The sequence below is a fragment of the Centrocercus urophasianus genome, unplaced genomic scaffold (genome assembly GCF_019232065.1).
Source record: "Centrocercus urophasianus isolate 14NV4802_14NV808 unplaced genomic scaffold, USGS_Curo_1.0 seq_18, whole genome shotgun sequence".
NCBI lineage: Eukaryota > Metazoa > Chordata > Aves > Galliformes > Phasianidae > Centrocercus > Centrocercus urophasianus.
Genome location: NW_024884733.1, coordinates 15,179,523 through 15,205,525, shown reverse-complemented (window position 1 = coordinate 15,205,525; position 26,003 = coordinate 15,179,523). Strand labels below are relative to the sequence as shown.

At 40.8% G+C, this 26,003-nt stretch overlaps 1 long non-coding RNA gene across 2 annotated transcripts; it reads left to right on the top strand.

Annotated features, from left to right (window-relative positions):
- The first annotated feature begins 379 nt into the window (after positions 1 to 379).
- Positions 380 to 17,408, top strand: LOC122160997. Of its 2 annotated transcripts, XR_006169020.1 has the most exons (6): positions 380 to 3,176; positions 3,924 to 3,995; positions 5,736 to 5,825; positions 12,883 to 13,257; positions 15,871 to 15,938; positions 16,694 to 17,408. It is a non-coding gene; the product is annotated as an uncharacterized LOC122160997 (long non-coding RNA). The 2 variants fall into 2 exon arrangements; XR_006169019.1 differs by lacking the exon at positions 380 to 3,176 and having other exon boundaries at positions 3,194 to 3,995.
- The last annotated feature ends 8,595 nt before the right edge of the window (positions 17,409 to 26,003 follow it).

The window sequence follows — 26,003 nt, the reverse complement described above, 5'->3', positions numbered from 1 at the left end:
CTCACTACATTCTGCATGCTCTCATGATAGAGCTCTATTTGAGAGAAAAGAGCCATTTTATCAAAGGACAATATATCCCTTCTCTTGGTCCATGCAGCTTCCATTATCAGACCATAATAAATCATATTTATGTTCTCAGTTAATAAGACTGATTACAATGCAGGTTACAGGCATGGGAAAAGCAAAGCAGGTGAAAAGATGTTTTAATGAAAATATGATAAGCAAACAGCTTCTTGTGAACATTTCAGGCTGTTATTTGTAATGATCACAGGCAATTTTTGATACATCTTCTTTAGCAATGGTTTAAGCTGCATAAATTGGCTTGCCACTTTATACGTTGAAATAGGAAGAATCCCAGTGTCCTTATGTTGTCTAGAATCATTATATACATTATAAGCATAAAATGAGTTTAATGTATGTGCTTTGAAAAGAAGGGGAAAACAGAAAATCAGGGAGGACTGATTTTAATGCTGCTCAAAATGATTTTGAAATTTTCTGTTCATCTTTGTTACTAACGGTGCATTTTCCATGAAATTTAGGAATGACATGTGGTGCTTTCATCTCCTTAAATTTAATATACTTCTCTTTCTGTTTTCCTCAATTTCTTCAAAGTTCTTTTTAGAACACTGTGCAAAGAGACAGAGAGAAAATTCTCCTCTCAATGAGTGAATATATCTGTTTTTAATGCTGGGGGGAGTTAAGTGTGTGCTTCTAGAGGAGAATATACCCCTGCATTAAATATTGAAATAAACAGTATTAAAGAGGTGCAAGGATATTTGGCTGCAGCACACCTGATGCATTCAAGGGCCAAATTCCTTAGAATCTTTTAAAGTGATTAAGATCTTTTCTGTTAAGAGTTCTCCAATGATTTCAGAGTATAACTGTACCTAAATAGCTGATGAAATGTCCTGCTCTTGTCTTTTGAAAAGCTTTCTTTTATGTTTTATTGTTTTCTTTTTTGTTGCTGTTGTAGTCATTTGGTTTATGTTGAGCATCGTATTTTCAAGACAAAGTTAAAAATTTAAAGAATAATTTCCTCCTGCTAGCACATAATGCTGACTAAGTATTTCAAAATCTACAGCACTTGCAGAATGCAAGCATTATGCTTATAATTTTTATAATGATTCTAGACAATATAAGGACACTGGGATTCTTCCTATTTTGATATATAAAGTGGCGAGCAAATGCAGAAGTCTCCATGGTGTTGTGTGTCTGCAGGAAATGTTCTGATACTTCTACAACTCTCTTAAACAAATGTTAAAGCTTTGTAATGGACCTGGCAATGGAGAATGACCATGAAATTCCCTTAACCCTTATAGGGCACTTCAGCAGGAGAAGTGATCACACAAGAAACAATAAACTGCTCTTCAAAGGCAGTATCCTGATATGACAACAGACGTAGATAATGCACTTCATGATGGAACTGCTTGATACAGGGAAAAACATGTTGTAACTGCCTTCAGTATGAAAGGGGTTTAAAAATGCTGCTTGCCAACTCCACAAAAAACAGAGCTGCTATTTCAGTTAAAGGCCAGTGGATTGTATTTTTCATGTCAGTTTTCACTAACCTCAAACATCACTGTTATGACAGACTGTCATCCAACCAAACCAGCACTGTGATGCCATTCAGGCAAGAAGGAAGAAAGCAAACACAAAGGAAACTTAGAAGTCCGAATAGTGAGAGGGGGTGTCTGTGAGTGCACTTTTGTGCAGTGATACTGATTACTGAAAATGAAACACTTAAAAGAAAATAAACCCAAAAAAGTGCTTTCTGAGCCATTGGTGTTTTCTTGCCTGCCCATTTCTCTTTGTTCTGTTTCATGACATCAGCCTTAATGGTTGAAAGGATGTTCTGGGCCAGATGTCAATCGCTATGTCTAACATAAACAAAAATAGCTAAAAAGACATGCCAGCATCTTCCTTTTGTTTTCCCATTAGCTCCATTTTTCTTTTCAGAGGCTGACAAAAAATTACTGCCTCCGAGTGAATTCAGTAATGTCACTATATATCTAATATCTAGGAGACCTTTTGTTTTAGCTTTACTGGGCTTAACCACAAAAGACACTTGACATTGACAAAGAGTCTGTCAAATACACAATGATCAGTGCAATGAAATCTCTCATGACAGAAGGGCACTATTCTGCACCCCCAGTCCGCAGCAGCCTGTCTGAGCAAAATGTGCCGGAGCACACGCAGCAGCTGAACCATTGCAGAGCAGGCCATAAGCTGAGATGTGTCTTGTTTAAAGTGTCATAGTATATTAGTGTAATTAAAACCGCCAAAAGAATAGAAAAGATAGATGGAAATGTTACATTACTTGTTTCTAGAGATTAACCTCCAGCCAGAACTGAAATACAGAGACACATTTTGCATGTCTTAGAGCTCTGATATGGAAGAAAACAAGCCTGAGAGTATGTCTCTTGAAGTGTGAGACATGAAGTCATAGTTCCTGTATTTACACAATAAAGCAGAAATAGCGTTTCAGACAGGCACGCTGTTTTCTCTCTGATTACAGCTCCTGTTGTGGCTGTACTCTGCAAAGCAGCTGTATCATCTCTCAGCTACTTCCCTTTTACTCTCTCTGCCTTCATGCTTGGAAGGTCTTGAGGACCCGTGGCCCACGAATGTGCTGGTGTCAATGCTTTCTGCTCCCTTGGCATCTGCCAATATTGTGTGGTTCTAGCCTGGAGGCAGAGCACCCTGTCTGCTCTGGTGGCTGCAGAAGCCAGAGCTCAGCTCCAGACTCAGCAACAGCCAGCTAGGAAGATGTTTGAAGAATCTGACCTTTGTATATACCAGGCTGCGTGCTTGCTTCTCTGTTGAGTCTATAGATAAAACTGCATGGCTTTCTGAAATGGACCCTGAAAATTATGTTTTTGGCACTGTATGTGTTCCTTCATGTGCATCATTACTTGTGATAACTATTCAAGCCTAACTAGTTATCTAGATCTCTGTTTCTAACTAGATCTCTGTTTCTAACCGTGACACAAGTTATATCTGGTGGTGAGAAATTTTTGGAGTTTTTTATGGAGCTGTTCAGCTGTATAGGCTGAACCTTGGTTTATCTAGAATCTGGAGAGGACCTGATCTGGCTTCAGCAGTTCTGAAACACTACAAAAGCAGCATGGCTTTCTTCTAATATAAGTCTTAATGCAAGGAGAAGATGCATTAATCAGGTAGGTCTCATGTTCATTTCTTCCACTATAAACGAACTTCAAGGCCTTGCCCCATTAGTTGATCAGTTTGAAGTCAAGAGATGTTAAATATAGGCCTTACATTTTAGGTTTCCTCGTATGTCCTCTATTTCCCAGCTTTAAATATCAGTTAATGACTTCTCCATATAGCACTTCTCTTTAATTTCTAGTCAGAGGCTGTAAATGTGCACTGTTAGTCAAAAATATGTTATCTGCATTTAGTGGTGGCTTCTGGAGCCCTCACCATGAAGTTACCTCACAATCGCATCTCTCCTCACATGGTTTTCTGAGTACTGCCAGGAGAAGAATGGAAAATAACTATGAAATAAAAGCAGATTCTGCTCCCAGTACAGGCAATGAAAACTCTACTTTTACTTCTACTTGCTCATAATAGTGGGGGGAAAAAATGAAGTGGAAACAAGCACAACAAAACACCTCTGCCAGCTATCTTTAAGCTAACCAAGGCTTCCACTAATGAGGTGGTCTGGCATTTTGAGAAAGACAAGTTTTTTCCAGAAATGGAAAAAATATGCTATTTTTTTTCCTTTGACTCTGAGAGCATAGTGAGAGAGAAAGAAATCGTATTTCAAAAAGCAAACTTTTAATGCTGTCTGTATTAGTAAGTGCTTACAGACACCAGTATAGTTTCTTGTCAGTTATGTTTTTGCGTATTTGTTTGTTAGATTACTAAGTACTTTCCTAAAAACTAGATATTTGCTGTATTTACAGATTCATCTCAGTGACTGTGAAATTCCTGAGGATGTTATCACTTTCAAGTCAGATTAACAGAGTAATTTCCAGGTAAGATATTCTAGAAGATAATTCAATACCTTGGACAATTGCATTGTCTATTAAACAGAACAGTACTGTTTGTGGAAAAGATAACAGTCTAGATCACAAGATAGCACCAGATTTTATGTTACGATCTCCAGACGTCTTAGGGAACTTAATGCACCCAGGATTGGTTCAAGTCTAATCTGCATGGCAGAAATGTGAGTTCCAGTTTCCTTTTCCCTGAGACTGTGTGGGGAAACTGTCTTCCCAGGGACTACAGAGGACAAGCTGCCGTGGTTTGTTTGTGCTTTGGCAAGAGTATTCACCACAGCTGCTCCTGGAGTGCCCAGTGGTATCAAGTGCAGAAAAGAAAAGTTTTCACCTTTACTAAGACAGTGTGGTGTTCAGGCCTTTCTAATATATACCCATCAGAGCTGGCTGTATGTTTTCCTGAAGACCACAGATGTCCAGGAGGTTCTGATGAGTCACATCTGTCTCTGAGCTTGACACGGTGTTAGTTTCATTGCCTATTTTAGGTAGATGGTGGTACAGGTAGACAGTGGTGGCTAATGATGCAATGATCTGTGAGTGCAATTGCTTTTTCATTTCAGCTTAGTTTGGCCAGAAAGTAAGAAAGGGCTCCCAAAGCAGGACAAGTGTCTTGACATGACACCCAATGCAAAAACGGATTACAGCTTCATGGAGATCTGTACAAAAATTGACAGCTGGGGACTTTGTGAGTTTCTGTCTGGAGTCAAAAATTCAGTGTAAGTGCACAGAAGAGTGTGAGGAGGGAGCATTTCAGCTCTTTCAACTCTGCGCACAAAACCTCTCAGGGCTTGAGATAGGATTTTAGTATTTCTCACAGTCTACAAATGTTGTGCTGTGTTAGGATGTGCTTATACATAATTTTGTAATTGAAATGGCATGTTTACTGTTCCATTTCATGCTTGATTGTGTTTTTTAAACACCTTTACTCATGCTGCTAGAAGTGGGATTATAATTAAAATGTCCTGTTGAACACCTTGTTCAGTTCAGTGAAGGCATAATAGAAGTATAAATACTTGTTCTCATTGACTCTATGATGTCAGCACAACAAATGCAGTACATGTCAGGAAACTAATCTCTTTTTTACCAAGGCATCTGTAAAGAGGGAAGGGGAAACAGAATCTGTGGCTGGCCAAAGTGGAGACCTCTCTACAGGAGAATAGGAAAGTTTTTGAGATACCGTTAACCTTTTAGATACAGCGAACCTGAAGTTCCAAGAGGCTTTCTGAGTGTTGGCAGACATACTAAAGGAGTTAAAGGCAACAATATTATCCTTACATAAAGTCTTTTCTCTAAAGATTTCAAAGTATTTTCCAAGCATTAGTAAGTCAAGCTTTAATAAGCAGGTTCATGTTATTATAATACCTGTGGTATATATGTGTTAACTAGGGCATGGAATGTTTGAGTGATTAGCCAGTTACTGGCAAAAATTAGACAGGAATTTGCTTCTCTACTCACAGTCCCTTGGCCTAAACACTAGGCAGTACTTTCTACAGTAGCTATTAGGAAAAGCTGAGTTTGGTTGTGAGGTGTGAAAGAGTAATATACTTCTTACTATTTCTTCTTACACATTCTTTAAGATGTGTACAGTTATGCAGACTTCATGTCTTTGTGGTAGGATTGAATTACAACACAGAGTTCAAAATGTTTATAGTTCAAAGTCCAGCGGTTCCAGCACTTTAGCATTGCAATAATGGTTTAATTTTCTTATACTCTCAGTTACCACCAGTGAAGAGATTCCTACCAATGCTGGCAGGCAATTGTTCAGTCTTATGGAGCTTCAAATAACTGTACAGCTTGAAAGTCTGAGTAAGTAGGAAAATTTCAATATTTAGTCTTATGTTTGATGCTTAGTTGGGCAATTTACTCAATACTTTGCCTAGTACTCTTCCTCTGCAAAGACAGGGAAAATAATGTCTGTGTTCATTGTGCTCTTCAACTGCTGCAATAGTGTTTTTAATATACTAGATACTGGGCTTTACACTGTACTTACACCATGAAACTTTATGTTCATGTCCTTTCACTGACTGAAAGAGGGCTCTCAGAACCAATCCCAAGATGTATAACATTTCTGTGCCAGAGCAGGACTCGCCAGTCAGTGGCTGCCTTACAGGGAAATGTACATGAAGCAGGTAAATAAGCAGATCCAGAGGGTGTGCAAATTGCCTTCTGTGCCCAGTTCCATCAACTGTAAGATCGACAGATGTCATGCAGGAAGGTGGTTCACAGGATTTCCTCTTAAGAAAAGCTGTGAGAAAGTAACAAAGTGGGAGGTTTTCCTTTTGGGACAGGGGAAGAAGGTGGTACATAGGACAGACCAACCCAGTGCTCAGAAAGATTCACTGGGATAAGTCTACTGAACATGCAAGACAAAATGTACAAGAATGTTTCTGTCAGATGGGATTGCTGCAAAACTTGGTGGATTTCTTTGCGCGTCTCATTATAAGTACAGGTGCAGCTCTACACACCCACATGTGCGGTGTTTATTTTAGTGTGTGATCACATAAATACCTGCAGGTGTGAAACTGAAGAGATAGCCGTGCTGAGGCTTGAATATGGAGTTCCACATCTGTATTTACTGCCTTTTTCACACAATGAACTAGTACAGTCTGTGGGTTCTCTTCCCACCTCCTACGTGCACTTTATAAGTAATTTTGAAGGAAATTCAGTCCTGGTAAATACATTTAATGGATGGATGTCAAGGTATAGAATCAAAATACATGAAGGTGAGGGAGTACGGAACAGCCATCAGTTCAGTGTATTGCACATATATATACATTAGAAGAAGACTAATTTCAGATAAAGAAGGTCACGTCAGGTTAATATACAGTCATAAACCCATAAAATTGGAATTTAATATGCCTTTTGAGGCATCTAAAACTTGTGTTGGCCTTCAGTACAGCGGCTGGTTTCTCTGTTCTGGCACACACAGAGGTGTTTCCTTGTGTGTAATACTGTCATATAGTCTGTAATACGTGGGGTACAAATCATGGCTACTGCAAAAACCTTTGAATTCACTGATTCGTGTGGATGTAAAAATCTCAGTTGTGGTATTGCATTTATGCAGCTGTTGCATTAAGTATTCATCTGATGCTAACTATCTGGTTACTAAGGCCCTCCTCAGTGTCAAAAATAGAAAACAGCTAAAAGATATTAACTGGGAATGGTCTTTTGCATGTAATAGTTGCCTGCAGAGGCTTAATGTTCTGAAAGTTTCACACTTTTTGTAAGGCCTTCAGTGATAACTTCTGTTTTTCAAAGAGAAAAATAAACCTTCCAAAGTTCCTTTGAACATTTCCACAGCCTTTCATAGTGTTAGCTGTGAAAGTTACGGTGTCACGTTCTTAATAAGGAGGTATGGGAATGGTGTTTTAGTAGTCTCTGCTGCTTTCTTTGTGAAAACTATCTCAGGATGCTTTGGGATTCTTTGGCAATAACTTCCTTTTGCCCCATGATTCCACAGGGATCTTCTCTGTTATTATATTCATTTGAAGATATTTTGGAGAAAACATGGAACTCGAGAGCATTCAGGAAAACCCTGTTTATGCCTCTGACTGGCTAAAGACAGGGAGTGAGTCTTTCTGTGACAGTAAATGTGGAAAAACCACATTGCTCAAAACTCAATTCAGCAATTTTTTTTTTAAATAGTACTGCAAAGAAAGAAAAAAAAATAGGACAAATTTTTGTTTCTGATGTGAATGTCTCTGCTTTGTCCAGAGGAACCACAGCTACCATCTGTGACTTGTGATAGCGACTGTGCTTCTATGCAATGGAGAAAGGGACAGAAGCAGCTAGAGCAGTAGAAGAAATAACACTGTGTTAACAAAGACTTCAGTTGAGGCAAATTTACTTCCCTGAGAATTAGCTGGGGTATCTCTCCATGACACACTTACTTTAGAATCACAGCATGTTGCAGTTATTAGACTCTGGCAGGCTCCTAGGTAGGAACCGTGTCCAAGAGCCTTTATTTCATCTGCTCCAATTGAGAAGAGTGTGGCAGTTTCTTTTGGTTGAGCCTTGCTATAACGATCTGAGCTTTAGTCACCGTGAGGTTAGCACACTGCAAAGCATTCAGCTGGCGTTACAACCAGAGACAACTGAGCTCCAAAAGTGAGTGCAGACTGTGTCTATCTACTTATTAAGTGACGGGTCATGTGGAGTGCCCATTACCCAGTAATTGGTGCTAGCTGCCAGTTAGCATTCAGTGGGACTTGGCGCATTTGTATAGCCCTTACAGACCAGAGTGGCCTGGGATTGTTCTTGCCTTATTTGCTGCAATTGTAATCAGACGGTGGCTCTCTGCTTCGCAGATCTCCCAAACTCAAACTGAAGGGCACGGGGGAGTGTGGGATCTCCCTAGAGAGTTCAGCCAGAGGGATGCCTGGGTCTCAGGGCTCTGTGGTAAGGCTGCACTCCAGTGACCCCTCTGCTTTCCCTGGCTTGCAGGTTCCTTCCCTGCACCACAGGAGAGGGAAAGGATGGAATCTGTGGTAGGTGACACAGTGCCTACACAGCTCTAAGCAAGTCTTTAAAGATGAGACCCTTGAGTGTTTTCTGTCCTCGTGGAGCCCACAGGCAGCACTCAGATGCAGAGTTCAGACACAAAGATGGGGAAGTCTTTCAGAAGGGACTGTGTAGGCAGACGCACACACATATTGCTGTGTAAGATACATGCTCTTGCAGCTTTGGTTTGGGGAACCCTTTTGTTCTCAGGCTGCCAACTGCGGGCACTGCTCTGAATTGCAGCAGGCTGTGAGGGAGCGAGGAGGAAAGTGCACGCCGTCCTGTGGGTCAGCACCGGGTGCGATGACCTCGCGCACACGGGAGCAGGATGGGGCTCTTTTCACACCATTACTTCCCGCAGTATTACGGTTCTTTTTTAATTACAGAGCAGAGCGGCACTAGGCCCAGAGGTTAGCAAGGCGGTGATTGCGTGCATGCGAGTGGCGTGCTCTCTGCAGTCCAGCGGCCGCGGACCCCCGCTCTGCGCCGCGACGGCCCCGGCAGCCCTGCGCCGGCCGGCAGCGGGAGCGCTTCGCCGGGTTGCCCGGGAGGTGGCGCCCTTGATCGCAGAGTGAGGGGCGGGCGGGCGGGCCCGGGAAACACATCCGCCCCCCCTCTGTAATTTAGGAAGTATTATAGCCGAAGTGTTTTCAACTGATTATTATGCATGAGTAAAAATTCCATGAATGTGTAACATTTTCGCCTGTATTTCCCTCTTTTATAGCATCATTTAAATTCCTCATTAATAATTTAGAAATGTTCTGGATTTTAATCACTTTTCTCATCACCGCCACCTCCGCGGCAGAGCACTGCCCGTTACCTGAAGGTGACATGGAGGCAGCTCTGCCTCACAGGCACTGCCCGGCCCCGCTTCTGCCCAGCCCCGGGCCCGCGCTCCTTCCTTAGGCAGACCAGTGTACAAACACCGAGGTCTGAGCAGGTCGCTGTTAATAAAAATTGCGAAAAAAATCAGGATTTTTTGCTATTGCATCTGAGTTTAATTATGGTGGTATTTGTTTGATAGCTTGTTACTGTAAATAAAAGAGATAAAAGCAGCCCTTCACTCGAGTAGCTCTAGAGCTGTGAAATATGTACCTAATTAAAACTATTGGTGTAAGAGGCTAATAAAGTACATGTGCCTACTAGATGTCTTATTCTAATGAATCTCGGCTAATTTGCTTTGAGTGATGAATTTCGGTGTTAGTAGTAAGGGCTGAATAATGATGGAATTTATCACGAGGTGCGGGGACTGGTGGAGGACCGTGGGGGCTCGGGGAGAGGCAGGGAGAGCCCCTGGGTGCAGGGCTCCGGTGCTGCAGAGCAGCAGGGCTGAGCTCGGCCTCAGCTTGAAAGCTGCCAGTGCCCAGCCCAGGCCTCGGAGGGCTCCGAGTGGTGGCACAGGAGTGCTGGTGGGTGCCATCCTCCCATCCTCCCCTTTTTTCTGCCGGCACTGGTGAGGAACGGGCTGTGGCATGCTTCTCCAGACTCCCAAACCAAGCGCAGATGGGTTATCTAAAGCATTTCAGATGGAGCTTTGGTCTTGTGCCAGCAGCTAATCAAAGTCTTAATTCTGGAAAAGACAAAGGCCAGGCTTTCCAAGCTTCCTCCCTCTGGTTTCTCACAGAGATGTGGCACTTCTCAAACCCTTCTTGCCCTGTGCACTGTCTGCATCACTCAGGCTGTGGGGCTGTCTGTGGGCAGCAGGCAGCTTGCACCAGTCTAGTGGGTGATGTCCATGAACGTGCGGACCGACAAGGGGCTGCTTCATGTGGGCCTGCGGGCACCTTGTCCTGAGTACACCACAACAAAGTCAGACAAGAGCGGTGTGCGTTGACAGCCCCGGCCCTGAGACTGCCATTGGACTTGTTCTCAGAAAGAGGGAAGCTGAGATAATAATAAAGGGGCTGGTTAAGCAGAGAAAAAGCCTGCAGAGTAGCACATATTTTTATTGCTTTTCTGCAGTACAGCAGAGAAAACATCCCAAGGCTAAATGTCTATTGTAGTCCCCAATGGTGAGTATTTAAACATTCACATGTGTGCACGTTCTTGCAGCTCCTTCCACTTGTGACACGGTGGGAGGGTGGAGGGGCTGCCATTCTGGCATGCCCAACTTTAAGCCAGGGCTGGTGCAAGTCTGCAGGGCTCCAACCTCATATCTCCTTGCAACATGTGCCATACAAGGGCTTTATTTATAACTAAGCAGTCTGGTTCATGCTGTCTACGCTGGAGTTAGTCCTGTTGAGTTGAAGTTACTTGCTGAAAGTGTGTGATAGTTGCAGCTGTTGAAAGCACTCTGGCAATTTCTGATATGCACATGAGTGTGGGTGCTTTTTTTCCACAGTAGCTACATCTGCAGTTTTTCTACAGAATGAAATTTTTACTACAGCTAATACTAGCTGGATAGACAGGTGGAGCTTGTTATTTTTCTCACAAAACCTACCTTTTCAGAAGGAAGAGATTGTGTTTCATGGTTGTACAATCTAATAGTGTGGTTGATTGAGAGTAAGATTGAGGAGAACTAGACACTCGCTGTTTGACCTTAGGACATTCTCTTTGTCATTCCAGAAAGTTGGTTTCTCTGTCGGTAAAAACACAGTAATAGCTAAATCAAAGAAGTCAGTCATCAATATCCAGAACTTGTGTCAGAATTTCAGTTGGAATTGTTGAATATTGTCACAGAAACGGAGTCTGTGGTGCTTTCTCAGAGATTTGCAAGAATTATTTTCTTTTACTGATAGAATTCTTTCCATGTTGCTCAATCAATGATCATTTTAATATATTTTTCTGCCTCTCAGTTACATCTCAAGTATTTATGTCCGTCCAATTTTCATGGTCTCGTATCTTGTTTGTTTCTGTATAAAATGTGCGTTGTGAGCTTGAGGGAACACTTCCTTTCGACTTCTTTGTAATTACCAGAAATAGTTTTAACTTGTTAAAACATTCTGGCCATCAGCATGGTAAACCTGATTACTCCACAGCAGACCTTCCTGTGCATTGTGTTTACCTGCTGATAACATTTCTAATAAGAAGCCAAACACCAGTGAAATGAGGGTGGTGCTTGCACTGTTGGGTCCGGTGTGACTTTGCGTAATAAAAACATAAAAGAACAAATGACGCTCCTGTATAACTAAGACAGAGAGAAAGAAACACTATTAACTTGTTTCTGCTGGCTTTTCTTCTAGGAAAATAAAGCCTGTTTTCTGGACAGGCTTTGTTAACACTGTGATCTGATACAGGGCAGCAGGGATTCCTGTGCCTGTGCAGATGTTTTTTGATTTCAGAGTGATACCACCAAGAGACCACTGCATAGACGGCTACCCTGTTTTAGAGGGCTGTATGCTAGGGTCCTCGCTGAGGCCTGGATGTTAGATGCTCTGAACTAGAGTTACACGTATTAAAAAAGCTTAAGAGCTAAACTGAGTTACTGTAACAAAGCCTGAGGCTGCAAGGAAGCTTTCCACCCAAAAAACATTTCCTAAATGTTGCTAGCAGATGGCTCTCCTATCCCACAGGCTGGGGATATGCTGACTTTTCACTCTCAGTATTACTTGTCCTCACATCACAGGACTTGGGATTTTTTGATTTTTTAATGAGCTTGATCTGATAAGCTGAGATAAACAGACTTTTAAAATAAATTTAAAATGTAAAGATAATTTATAATTCTGTTGTTGAGATTCACAGGCATGGTTAATGTAATTTCCTTTTTCCTTTGGCACTTAAGCAAAATCTGGCTTATATTTAATTCTTCTGTTGGTGGATAGGGAAGAGGCTAATCACAAGAGACCAGTAGTGCTATTTGAATGACACGTCCTGCAGTCTGTTTTTGAATGATCAGTTAATGTCTCAGCAGTATTATCTCTTTTTCTGTACCCTGCCTTTATTCACTAGCTTTATTCTACTCTTTTGCACTTTTACCTCACCCTTGTCAATGATGCCAGATACCTTGCAATAAGTAGTCCCATTTCAGAGATTCCCTGCTCACTGAACATCTGTCTGATGAAGTCTGTCTGCTTTCAGCATTTTGCTCAACTGGAGCAATGTTGTGCTGCTGCCTAGATGAGTGTATGAAGTGAATTTGGACTGGTTCAGTGCAAGGGAGCTGTTTATGAATGAACTCAGTTCACAGATGCATGACATCCAAGAAAAGTGAGTGCAAGACTTCATCCCTCTGGGTCAATAATCTTTGGGACAAGGCAAAGAGGAGACAGAAATTGAGGAGATGCTGCTGTTTTGGCGTCTGTATTTCAGGTCAGAGTCCTGTCAGGTCAGCAGAAGTCATGCAATGTGAGCAGTGCCAAAACACAGTTGATGTTTGTGTATGAATATTTATCTTCATTTTTTACTCCATTTTGCATTCTGACAGGCATTACACGCCTTCTTTGAAGACCTACCAGACAGAACCCCCAAAGGTCCTTTGTTTTGTAGTTCACCGTGCAGTGAGCCAAACAGTGGATCTGTGGGTGCTTTTGGGTCACCTTCGTCTTGGGCCTTTCTTCTGAGAGACCATCTCTGTTTAGACTGGAGTCCTTCTGAACTGTGGGAAAGAGCTCTTCCAGCTGCCGAGTGGTGACCCCAGACATCATCCTCAGGAGATGTCCCAGAGCATCTGTCTGAACTGTGAGGTTGCTTTCAGCAACTTGTGCATTTCTGCTTTGAGTGATCATCAGGGGAGGGTATGGATGGTACTCGAATCCTGACCTACGTCTCACACTGTTGTTCTAGACCCTGGTGCAAGCTGGTAAGCCAGGCTGCCTTTCCCTCCTCCTTTTAACTCACGTGTTCTTTGGCATGCCTCCAAACTGAATGCAGTATGGAGGAGAAGGTCTGCAAGTTTCTGGAGCATATATACACATGTGGTCAGATCCCCATCTCGTTAAATTAGCATGTGGAGTGGAGACCAGCTACTGATTTATGTTTTCATCTGTGAAAGGTAAATTGGATTGAAACTGTTTAACACACTGTTTAAAAAGAGGAGCTGAGATTCTTGGTTACATTTGATTTCTAAATTAGAAAGCACATGACTATGTTTCATGGACCTGAAAGAACTGGGTCTGAGTTAATATCATGCCTATACCATTGATTTCACTTGAGCCTTTTGTATCAGAAACCACATGTACACAGAGACTCACATTGTGAAGCAAGATTAATTTAGCTTTTGGAATATTATGTGCTGTATAAGAATGTTCTGTGAATGACCTGGATTGCAAATTTTGCTTCTTAATATTTGCAGTGCAAAGCACTGGTGACATGAAATACTTAATGGTTTCAGCTGAACTTTGCAGAAATGAGAATGACAGGCACCCAAAAAAAGATACATGGTGGAGAACTAAGCAACGTAAGGCCTACTGAGTTAGATATTTAAGCCTCAATCAAAATGATAATATAGATGTGAAAGTGGTTGCAAAGAATTTAGGGCTGCAGCCCTTCTAGGAACAAAAAGAGATGGCCCCTCTCTTGCAGAAAGTTAATCTGTTATTACTCTCAGCTCTAATTATGAGGAGCACAACAGAGTGAGTTACCAGGAATATCTCCCTGTTATAGTTAGAGGTTATTTTAGTGTTTCAGAAGTGTATCCACTTTTAGGGCCAAAACTCTTGGTTCTTCTCTTTGAATTGTTATAGCAATAGCTGAAATAGAGCAAGCTTCCTATGGTGAACCCACCTTAAAGAACAGGGCCACTTGAGGTAATAGAAGTAAATTAACTGTGTGCAAGCTCAGTTTTTGATGTGCTTCCTAGCAGTACCAATTCAACTCATCCAAGTTCCTAAAGGAACATGGAAATTAGGCTATTACCCATAAGTGAAAGCCGCTGTATATTGTCCTAGTGATCCCTTATGTGCAGTTGCACTTCAACATTACCCACTTTTATGTCAGTAAAAAATTGGACTACTTGGCAGTTGCAATTGCTGAGTTTATGAAGCTTAAGCAGCATAGATTACAGCTTTGTACTGGACAAGAGACAGTGAAACGATGGGTCTCCTCTGTTGTGGTTCTTGCTGGTTACCAACCAGTATCTGCTATTTTTCCCAAGCACATAGATATGCTTCTGCAGAAATTATCCTTGCACCAGTAACAGAGATAGTAAACATGTTCCTTACTCATAGTAATGAGATGCAGAAATACCAACTTTTCTTGAACTCAGTATTGCTGATAATAACTTTTACTCTTAGAAATTTGCATTCTTCCATGTGTCTGGATTGATTCCAGTCTTACATGTTCATGTGCTCTCCTAGACCAAACAAATTTCCTCCTCAGTGCCTCACTGAAACACCACATTTTGCTGCCTGCTTGGTCCTTCCCCACAGAAGAGGCCAAACAAGCATTCCCTAAAGCGCCGCAAGTAAAGCCAGCCTGGTTAGCTCATATCCATGTTCATCACCAGGTGAAATGAATCTGACTGACTTAGCTTAAAGCAGATTAGAAGGCAATTTGTGATCTCTCTCACTAATGGAGCAGTATGCCGGGTACCCAGACGGCAGCAGCAAGCACTGAAATAGGGCTATCACCTCCCAGAAGAGCTTCCATGCAGCCTCAGGTTTTCTCACCACTCCCATCATTAAACACAGTTTCACACCCCTGAACTTTCATGCTTTTTCTACATAACTTCATTTATTTTTACCTTAGTGGCCATAACTAAAGATATATTTTGACATTTTAAATGAGTCTTCTCTGTTCAGCCTGCTCTGCCTGTCTTTATTAATTAAACTTGTGTCTTCATATCAGATTTCTTGAGCTCATCTCTTTCCGTTTCAGCTCTTTGCTTTCCATTTGCCTTCATTATACCCTTCCATCCTTGAACTGCACTGAACTCTTGCTCCTTCCACATCTTCCTGTACAATACTCAGATCTGCTACATCTCTGCCTAATTTTATCATGGCTGATGCAAAATCTTAGCTGCAGAACCAGCAGTAAGGGGACAGACTTTTCTCTTTGCCACATTTGTTCTCAGTCTTCTATAAAATCTCGGCTGAAAATGAAGGACATTCTCTTCTGTGACCATAACTCTGCACCCCTCCTTTCTCTGCTAGTCTTCCTTCTGGGATATGTTTTAATACATTATCATCCATGGTAACTGCACGGTTTGTATCTGCAGCTTTTCAATATGCTTGGAGTCAGGGTTTTCCAGGTGAATCATGTATTAAGATTTAATCTGAATCTAGTCAGATAGTATTGACCTGCGTTGAAAAAGCTGTATGAATGAGATAGTAGCAGACAGCTTGAAGTGCTGAGTGAAAAACAATACCCCAGAAGTTTGGTGGCAGAGAGCCTATGGGACATTTTTTACTGGAAAAGCTTCTTTGATTATTTAAATATTTTGATCTATTTTTAAAACTTTCCCTGTCTGTTGAAGGTTTGCTGGACTTTGCCTGCTTTGGCAGTGTGCGCAGCACGGAGCTTGCAGGAGCTGCTCACTGCTTGGTAAGCTACCACATGTTGTTATCAACTTTAAGGCCTCCCTGTTTTGCTGGAGTAGACTTCCCCAAGATTGGAACAAAGAAGAACTGAGCCCAAGACTTCAGCTTCCTGATGCACCTCTCTATGCCCTTTTCAGCTGTATTTCCCACTGTTCAGTGTGAGCAGTCATTAGGAAACATGTATTTTGTTTCCAAACTCAGAGTCTCCTGAAACAAATCCCTAGGCATTGTGGTATTGCTGCAGCTTGAAGCCTCATTGTGTTAAGACCACAAACAATGGGTTGGACCTTTCCCAAACAGCTTTTAGTCCAGGTCATGGATATGAGGGATAGACAAGGGATGCCATTTCCACATTTATCTGGGTTGATTGGCTAAATGTGATGAATTATTTTAGCAAACATATTCCAAATCTCCCCCGTTGCTTTTTCACAAGTTCCAAATTCGGACATTGTTGTCAGTGAAAAGGAACAATTCGAATGCCTTTCTGAATGCATTTGAAATGAAATAAGTTACTGTTATTTCACTGGCAAACCAGCTCTTTGGAGGGGGCAAAAGTTGCAGATGGAAAAACAAATAAACAAATGAGTGAGTAACTGTGGGAGGTGCTGCCAGAATCAGAAGCAAGTCCGGATAGAAGGGGGAGGGAAAGGCCCTTGTCTGCCCTGGGACAATTCGTAGAGAACAAAATGCAGGAGAGTTCAGCAGGAAATAAATTCACTTCTCTTCTTCTTTTCCTTTCTCTCTCTCTATTTAACCCAGACAACCGTGCAACCATGCTACCAGAACTCCTGATACTACTCTTAAAGTGGACCTTTCTTTGAGAAAGCAAATGATTCCATCTTTTTTGATCAGGTTCTTCCTCTAGAGGAGTTCCTGCAGCTACAGGACCAGGAGGTAAGACCCTTGGTTTCAATTGTAGAGGGGAAGAATGAATGAGATTGCCAAATACACTAAGTTTGCAGTCAATGAGCTGAGAAAAGCATGACTGCAAGCTACCTTTCTGCTTTCCAAATCCTGGACTGGTGGAAAATCAAAACATTGTTTAGGTCAGCTTGCAGGCATAGAGTATACTTCACCTCCCATGAACTGGGGATGGAAAGTAAAGGAAGGACTGTTGCAGAGCTGCTGGTTCTCCTCTCTCCAAAGACTTCCTGCTGAGGAGAATCCTCAGTTGTCCATTTAGGGTAGTATTAGAGCTGAGCTGAACTGCTAAGGCATGCAAAGAAGCTGCAGATGGGACTGGGAGTACAGCTCCACACTTCTCTGTTGAGCCACCCAGTTGCAGCAAATGCCTGATATAGGTGGGTACGGAGGCTGTTGGTAATGGCTAGAGGCAGAGAAATGGGTCTGGTTTTAATAAAAAGGTAGTTTACGAACAGCATTTTTCTTATTTTAATGATAAAATGGATATGAAACAGTTACACTCCAGGCCCTTATTTTTCAGTGCTATTATTTTTTTAGAACATTGAAAACAAAATAAGCAGGAGGAAAAAAAAGGGGGGGAGGGGGGAAGAAAACTCCCTTCAGACAACAATCACCTTTTGAGTTAAATTCTCATGCTTGGTCTTAGCCCAGAGGGATTTGTCTTGAGTGAAGTTTGAAGAAAATCCTTTCAGCAGTTTTTGAGTTACTTAAATGTAACCATGGAGGTTTGGATTCACATGCTTTTTTGCACTTGTATAACTCAAAAATAGCTTTGCTTTAAAACTTCTAAATTAACCCTCCTTAACTTTTCAACTTGTCACCTATCCTACTGTACGGCTTGTAAAATTTTAAAGGTAATAGTATAACAAACTCAAATAATGATACTGCAGATGTTCAAATGAATCTTGGGAGGAATAAATTATAGAACTCACAGAAGGTTGATTTTGAAGAAAGAGCAGCCGTGTGCTTTAAACCATGTGTTCTTGCTGGTTTGAAACAGGCCCGATCTTTTTCACTATTAACAAGCATAAGTGTGTTTGGGTGTGGACTTTAATACTTGGTTACACACATGAAATTGAGCGCCTAAGTCCTGTTCCTTTTTGTCTTCCTCACAGCAGTGCTTCAGACTTGTCAGAAGTTTTACTGTTTTTTTTTTTTTTTTAACATGATGCTGATCAACAGGACACTTCAATGCCTCCTAAGTATTATGGACTTCAGAGTCACTCAAATGCTTGACGATTGTCTTACTGTTATTTTATTGCCAGAAGATCAAGGCAACTCCAGAAGTGACTTGGTCAGCCTTGTTTTTTCCCCTTTTTGTTTGTCCAGTCCTTGTGTTTCTTACGTTTCTTCTGTTTTGTCTTCTTTCCAATGTTTCTGCCTCACTTACTAGTCCTGTCCTCACTGCCTCCTATCTGTCTTTCGTACATCTGTCTCCATTTATTCTTCTCTAACAATTGTGCTAAAGAGAGCCTATGATAGAGAAAAATGATTTTTGCCTTGGCAGCAGCCTTTTCCTTTTATCTTTTCCCTAAATGCCTGGGATGGGTCCAAGCAGCTCTCCCCATGTTCATCATCCTCCGCATCCCTGGTGCCCTTGAGCTCCAGCCAGCAATTTGATGTCTGCCACAAGAGCACCCCCCGTTGAGCCACAATCAGATGAAGGTGTTGCAATGCCTTGTGCTGCTTTCTTTGCTCGCCATGCTTGCTCAGCCTCTTTCTAGGAACTGGACACTCGCACCAGGCCTTTCCCACAGAATAATGGCGGATAGCACTGCTGCCTTTTGCACGTCTTGCCCCTGCACTCCTCTGCCTTTTTTTCTGTAATAGGCTTTTCTGGTACAGTCTGCTGGCTCGTGCCATTAAACTGAGAGACAAAAGACTTGTCTTCAGCTATGCCGAGGGCAAGATGAGCTGGAATCCCTTGCCCCCCTGAGTCAGCACTCTACCCGAGAGATTATCAGCTGTTCTGCAGGGAGTGTGTCCTTGCAGTCCTGAGTGTGTGTGTCCTGAGTCCTTTCTTCATGTGGGAAAGCTTGGGCTAGTCTTGCCAGCTGCATAGTGGAAAAACATGTCTGTCAGGCCCTACCCTGAGAAATACAAAATATGGAAGTATTCACTAGAAAAGGGAAACAACCCCCAGAAACCAGGTTTTCTTGCACTCAGTAATGCTCTGAGAGCAATTATTCCTTATAAACTGGACCAGCTCCAAGGGAATGGATCAGAGAGAGCCCCTATTCCAATGGATTCTTTCAGCCTGTTCTGGTCTCACTTGGCTGCTGAGAGTCAAATAATGGGAATGGGTAGTGAGGAAATATGTGGAGGCTGTACAGGAGGGAAAGGAAATGTGCTGCTGAACATACTCTGTTATCCATGTGAAAGGTCCATATCCTTAGCAGACACACACACCTGTTGCTACTGCCTCTGTGGCCATTCTGAACAGAAGTGACAATGAAAATGCAGTGGAGGGAAAAGACATCTGCTAAAAGACGGCAGCGAACTGGGGCACTATAAGGATGATTGCTTCTGAAGGTGAAAATACAACAAAAACAGACTGAAGAGTCTTAAAATGCAAAATCAATGCCAAAGAAAGGAAGCCAGAATGATTTCCAAGCTCATCTACAGGCAGTTGTCCCACAGCACAAGCCAGACTCTGTCAATAGGTGGGAGACATCCAGGAATTTTCTCTCGTACAAAATTATTTGGGGTTATGTTTTAACTCCAATGGAAAAACTGGACCTGTAGTGCTCAGCTCCAAGGGAAAATACTAGCCAGTGGAAGAGCTGTGGTACCATGGCTCGGTGTGTGTGTCTGTGTGGCTGCTCCCTTTTCTCTTATCTGTTCTATAGCTTCCTTCATTCTTCGCTTCTCTCATATTACAGAAAGAAGGTAATTTTTCCTGGCCATTTACTAAAGCTCATTAAAGACCGAAGAGAACAAACAATGCTACTCCTTAGAGACTACCATTCAAAGTCATTCTACAATTCTCTGTTCTCATACTTGAGACAAATTAATTATTCCTTAGTGAAAAGTATATAATTCCTATTCTTCATTTTTGGGGTGGGGAGTGGGAAATAATAATAGGAAGTTTATATCTGAGTCGAAAGCTGTCTGTGCTGAAGGGAAATGAGAAAAAATGCGTGTTCTGAGAAGAGTAAAGCAATTATTCTAATAATAATTCTAGGGATATTAATGTCTTTTTAAAGTAGATTGCTTTCAAATAAACACCAAAGTTGAAGGGATAGGAAAGGCTGGTTTGTTTATTAATCATTCCAAAAGTGCATTTTTCTAAATGAACAAGTGCATGAGCAACTTCACTGGCACATATTAAATTTAGTTAAATGGCAACTTGTAAATGTCTAAAAACTTCTGTAACCAGAGACTAATTTGTTTAACGTGTTGAAAATGTTATGTGGATGTGAGGAACTACATATTAAACTTCAAAGCAAAATACTCCAGAGATTACACCATCTTAAAGACTGCATATTGGAAAGGCCTTTATACATTAAACATAAAGGATTTTTAATTCTCTTCTATTTTGAATACTTGTCAATCTGCGTGACTCATGCTCAGGACTGCAAACTGTCGTTTAAGGTGTGATGTCCAAGTTGAGGCCTGGACCACAGTTTGCAAGGGGCTGGCTTTTCTCTTTCATCTCTATTAATTAATCCTGTCTCAGTTTGCCCAGCGTACGCTGCTGTTGACATCACCTTTTCCATATACTTTAAAGAGTCCCCCGAGAGATCTACTGCAGAACAAAAACTGGACAGAGAATACATTTGGAAACCATTTTATTTCTCAATTACCAACCAAAACGTATGGAAAAGATTTACACTCTATCTGATTTACACAATAATTATACTTTGAAAGCTTAGGAATAAATGGCTTGATCCATGGAATCATTAGTTACTATACCAAATGTAATTGGTGTAAACTAATGAGTTTACTGGATGGCTGACCCTTAATTACTGATTATAGTTATGCTAGCCAATCAAAAATGAGTTTACATATAAAAGTACAGTATAGTATTAACAAGCATTACATTTCCAAGTAAGCAGCTTTATGATTAGTTGTAGCACACAACTCAAGCCTGTTCAGGGCTATGAAAAGCAGCTTTTTAATAATAGTGCAGTAAGCAACCATCACTCTCTTACCTCAGCGTCTATCAGACAAACAGAAAGAAACCACATAATTAATCATCTCATGCACTAGAAATAAAGCGTCTGGGCCAGATCCAGCCGGGATGCACACAGCCGTAGTCAGAGGAGCTGCAGGAGGCTGAGGATTTGCTTTAGAACAGGATACCTGACATAGAGAATTCTGTCCCCCTGTAGTAACGATGTTAAATATTGATTGATTGTACACAGTCCTGTGTGATGTGGAGAAGCCCATCAACAGAGTTGGTCTAATAGCTCCTAGAATTGAGGAGGATTCCTTGAGCAGATTCTGTATGCGGTGAGAGGATACCCACTTACTCTACTAGCAACCCTCAACATGCAGAAATTCACAGCTCATCACTATTTATTATGTCAAATGAAGAGTCAACTTTTAAATAAACTAGTAAATGAGAAGAAAATCTTCGTATTTGTTTCTGGCTGATCCTTAAGAGTTAATGTTTTTACTTAACCAGGAAAACTCAAAATTCTTATTAGAAAAAATTGAAAGCAGATTTGTATAAAAGAGCATGATTCCAGAGTTGCAACTTTAAATAGATACAACAAATATTTGGATAAAATCATAGGACTTTACAGTAGTCACATTCTTAGAGGCACTTAGGTAAGTAACGACAGTATTTTAAGGATGTGGAAATTCTCCATCTCCTCTAACTTTCCTGTCAATCCTCAGTTTCAGATAGGAGACTGCTGCAGGGAGGCATGTGCATTAGCAAATGAAGTCTGATACATTGCAGCCATGGGGATCAAGTTGGAAGAGTGTGCATTCACTGGAGCTCTGTAACCCATGTGCTCTTCAGACCTCATACACCTCACAGTTGCCAGGACTCATCCTGTCTGGATTACAGGTTTCTCTCATTTCTGCTTCTCTCAGTGAAGTTGTCCTCAGTGCTCACCTCACGTAAACAGCTAGGCTCAGTGGAGGACCATCCTCATCTGGTGGCTCTTTGGCACAAGTGCCATAACACTTGCTCATTTATTATTAAAAAAAATCTTAAAACTCAGAAGATGAAGAATGAATTAATCCTTGGAACATCTGCATATGGTTTAAAGAGAAATTCAACGCGTTTACTGAATTCCTGTTTTTCAGATGTATGAGGTCAAGAAAAGGTTAAAGTTGTTCACAAGCTCTGGCCTTAGAAGTTAATTCAGTGCTGTGCTGCGAGAGCTACAGAGTGGGCCCTTGGAACAGTGAATTGCTGGTTTGATATCAAGGTCTGTGGGCTTTAATAATATAATTAGTTTGTTTTCTAAGGAAATCCTAGCAGGGATATTATGGTCATATAAAGTCATTATACTGTTTTACAACATAACTTTAATGATGTTTTGGAATGATCAGAGTCTCTGGGAAGGGATTCTATTTTTTATTACTTGTGGGATATCTTTAAACTGTCATAGCCACAACAGTGCCGCTTGGAATAGGTGCTCTATAGTTCCAAAGAAAAGACAAAAGATATTTAGAGGCCTAAGTTGGGTTGCTGGAGCATATCTGTCCATAGAAAGCCTGAAAGTTAAATTGCGTGGATTCCACACCCTTCTGACAAGCAGCTCCTGTTCTGTAGGAGGTGGACAGTTGGGGTAATCTAGGTATTTTATTGCATTACCACAAGAACAGATAGAGAGCCTAGGATGCTACAAGTTTTGCTTTTCATAGTTCTCTGTCAGAATTCAGGAGTGAGCAGTTTTAAAAGTATTAGAAAAGGAAGAGGGCATATTTTCCAGAACTTTGGTATCCTGCGAACTCAAAGACAGAAGAAAAATTAAACTAGTCAAACTGAAAAATTAGTTCTGCTGCCATTTCTGCTCTGCTAATTCTGAGGCAACACTGTTTGCTGGAGGAGAAGAGAGACAAAGAACCATTAATTTGGGATGAGGGGAGCATGCTACAGAGAGGTTTCCCTGTGGTGCAGAGTGGCTCCTGGATGTGCTGAGGGACGGGTCTGTTAGGGCCTCATTTTCTTCCTCTGTAAACTACGTCTAACAGCTTCAATGAGAGAAAGCATCAAGCCCCATCGTGTTCATAGAAATACAACATATTTTAAAGCTGTAGTTAATGGATAAGCTGCTTTCTGATTGGGTGAGCTGCACAATAAATCTCTCCATGAGCCAAGTGCAGTGCAGCTTGTTCAGGAACAGTGAAATGAGCCACTGTCACTTTGCTGCACTTTCATACATCAGGCAAAACGCTTCCATCTTCATCAGTCTTTTAGTAAAACAGAAATAAAACAATCGTAACAGAATGGTGTCACTGGATCCGTGGCACCTGCTTTAAAAATAAATCTCTGAGCTTTGTCTTTGCTATTATTTTCAATAAATGTCCTAGCATTGCCACAGCATTTATCTAGCAGCAGGAAACCATTATCCTATGACAACAATCTATTCCATTAACATTAGCTCTTAATTGTAAGATTGTTTATAAGACAGCAAAAGCTACTGAATTATACTAGAATGATAAAAAGAGTTATGGTCATGGAGTATAGCAGTCACTCCAGTTCTGAAAAACAACTTTAGAAAAGTAGAGAGCTATATTTTCATATGAAAAATAATGTAATATTTGTATGTGAGAAGATGTTTTTAAATAATGTATTACATCAGCAAAATAACTCTTAAAGAGTTAATGTTAAAAATTGTTACTGAGAAGCTTTTGCTTTGATAAATGGCATAAGAAAAAAGCTGAATAGAAAGCTCAGAAACTTGCATAGTTCTTCCTGAAAGGCTGCACTGAGTCAAACAGAGAATCATAGTAACAGAAGCACATTTGTCTGGCAGAGTCAACAGAAGGAATGTTGCAAAATTGAGATATGAGGAACCTGACTGCAGAAAAGAAGGACTGTCATTCTGATTGTTTGTCATTATTGTTTCATGTCCAGTTAAGTGAACTTCGAGTGACAGTTGTGTCATAACTACTGGCATCTATGTAAATTTCAAATCAAATGCAATAGAGGCAGTTCTGCCAGACACAAGTCTCCAGACTGCTTTTCCTCTTTACTTTGGTAACCCTCAATTTTCTTATACTATGCTGTTAGCCCTTAAATTAAAAAGACAACTTCAACAAGAGATCCCTTTAATGTGTGCTTTTCAGATCTCATTCCGTACCTTATTTTTCCCTCAGCTCTTCAAAACAATAGCTGATGTCAACATTTCTATCAGAAACAATCACCATAAACATTTAGATATATTAGCAGAAAGTGCTCCTTCCCATCGATCACATACATCAAAATCCTTGGAAACTCTTACGTTGTGGACTTCCCCTGAAGACCTATAGAGAAAATGGCTCAAGTGAACACTCCTCCGTTCCTTCAGTGGAGCCCGAGTCAGTTGTGACGAGCATCTGCTCTGTGGGTAGGTGCAAAATACACGGCGAAAATATCAGCCGTGGATCCCTTCTGTAAATAATAGCCTCGTCCAGAGGTTATGGGGCCTTCACAAGGACACCAGTCGCACCCCTCCATGGCACTGTGTTACAGTAACTCGCTTCCTGGATGCACTTGTAACAGGCAGGTATTCTAATGACACAGGATATGCAGATGTGTCCAGGTCTTTAAAAAGTCTTCCAATGCAATTATTAAAATATTATGTGCAGATAACGCCACCAAAAACATTGAGCATGCTGTTCATTCAATTGAGCATGAAACAACTTCCTCCTGAATATTTTAAACGTACTTGACTAATTAATTAAACAATTAATAAGGGCGAGAGTTAAATTTCTATTTTTCATTGTAACATTGTTTCAGAGCATTGTTTTAACTAAATTCTGCTAGGACTTTTTTTGGAAACCACACCAAAGTGCAGCTATGATGTTAAACAAAAATGTTCCTTTGACAAATGAAATCTTAAAAATGGCTACAAGAAAGGAAAAAGTCAGCTTTGAGTGGAAAACATTTAATATGTTTTGATGATTTCTTGTCTCAGACAGAAGAGAAGACAAGTTGATCTTCTCTGCTGAAACTTTTTGAAGTGAGTTCTGACTGAAAAGATGTGGTGTTTCAACAAAAACAAATTGTTATAAAACATGATGTATGCTCAGAAGCATTAATGTGTACCTCTCTGCTCCAGGTTTGAACATTTCTGTCCATTGAACTAGCCTGTTTCATTTATTTTTTAAATCCTTATCCAGTTGATCTTTTTTTGTTCTTCTATAAGTTTACAGTAGTTCAATGGCTGCTTTTATCTGTGATTTGGGCTTTCAAACAGCACCAAACTCTGCTGTCCCATCCTGTAATCTGTCCTTTTGTTATGGCAACTAGTGAACAGAGGCAACATGTTAGTGCAAGCACTATAAAAATATCTGTGAAGAAAACATTCTTTCACTCTAAAGGGTAAGTTCCATAAGAATATATATTCTTAAGTATTTGCACAAAACTTAAATATGGTATGGATTTTTCTTTTTAAAGGTGGTAATATCCTAATCATAAATATCTTCTTGTTTATATGTATCATTTTACAGATTTGTAATCACAGAAATCAATTGCTAGAATCCATTTAAGAAAATCAAAATAATTTAACTGATTTACTTAAAAAAATGCCTTGTTAGACCACGGAATTTAAAGTCCTCTTTCAAAATTAAGGATGTAGCAAACTTATCATTACACATTACATTCTAGTGGCACGTAAAGACTTCTGATTTAAAACATGAATTCTGTGTAGGTTCAAACTGATGTCTTTGACTTCAGTTCCAGAACTCAATTTCAGGACTTCTGCTGCTGGTGGCTCATGATAGTATATTAGTTCTTCCAATAGGGATGTGCTTAGGACAAATTAGTGAACGTAATTTTAGCTGTATGAGGTCATTACAAATACAGTCTTAGCTCTTCCTAGAGTGGACTTCATTGTTAATATAAATATATATCTATAGTTACTGACATTTATATTATTTGGCTCCTGTCCTAAGTTATGGATACAGTGATGATAAAAGCCCTTACCTAAGTGAGTCATGCTTACTAATTACTTCCATGGTACTGGGTTCCTGTAAA